The following is a 1225-nucleotide window of genomic DNA, read 5'->3' on the forward strand; positions in this document are numbered from 1 at the left end:
CACCTATCACCATTTATAGCCACTGGGGGACCATAGGCAGGCTTGGGGAACTCCTATTAATGTTAAAAGAAATATCATAAAGTGACATTTTCATGCCATGGGACCTTCAATATGAGTTTTTTTATGGTGAAAGGCTTGATCCGATGTACTAGTTCTAGGTACTAGGTCATCAAATCAAATTAAAGCATTGACGGCAATGCTGCTGCCAGTTCTGCTGTTGTTTACCTTTTTCTTCTTCTTCCAGTCTGTTGAAATAGCAAAGTTGGTACCCTTTGCTCGTTAGCGCCACCTCTCTTCAGGAGAAGATTGCAACTAGTGTCGCGACCACCACGCACGAGTATAAATAGTTACGCCGTTCTCATGACATCACATTTGTGCACGCAAACTTGACTGGTGCTACTGTAAAAAGGCCTTTCCTGTAGCCAAGATGGCACCAAGCTAAAGAGATGATACCCAGACGGAGGGCTAGAAATCTTTAATAAAATAAACAAGTTCAGCACAGTAGAACTCTACATCTATCTTAGCAACTTAACATTTTATTGAGTTCAGTATTTTATTGTACCTCAAAATAGCCTCACCCATCTGCTACTTTATGACTCTTATTGGTAAATACTATTTGACATTCAGCTCAAGTCTGTAACAGATTAGTCACACATGCCACTGTAAAACTATTTCCTCTATATGACTAGTTTGGAGGTAAAATAATAATATTCCTGCACATTTTACACAAAAGCCCTTTGTTACAGTTAATTGAACGCATCATGTCAACCTAAGATTAGAAAATGTATCACCATCATGCAAGGTTAGGTAGATTGTGTTCTAAAAGTGATCTGCAGCAGATTACGTATTATTCATTTGGCAAACATGCTTTATCAGTAAGTGTAACTTTGGGAACTGAGCTCTGCTGCTGCAACCAGTCCCTACACGCAGGAATTCCTCCTTGCGTCCTCCTCCTCCACTCATTTCTACTCTCCTCATACATTTCCTTCCTATCCTATTATCTCCCTCCCTGGAGTGATGTGCTGAATCTTGTCAGAGTAAATTCCTCCGCTGTGGCCAAGACACAGGAAGATCTTTCATTAAGGTCTTGGCTTTTCTGTTTGCCACCCATTTTTCTGGGATAACAGTGGGGGGTTTGGATTCAAATTTGTATAGTTAGTGTCCTGTACTGATTGTTTTAACCGGTCACACTGCTTGATTACTGACATTGTTACATTAGTCTTCT

This window comes from Etheostoma spectabile, chromosome 10, assembly GCF_008692095.1.
Source record: "Etheostoma spectabile isolate EspeVRDwgs_2016 chromosome 10, UIUC_Espe_1.0, whole genome shotgun sequence".
NCBI classification, from domain to species: domain Eukaryota; kingdom Metazoa; phylum Chordata; class Actinopteri; order Perciformes; family Percidae; genus Etheostoma; species Etheostoma spectabile.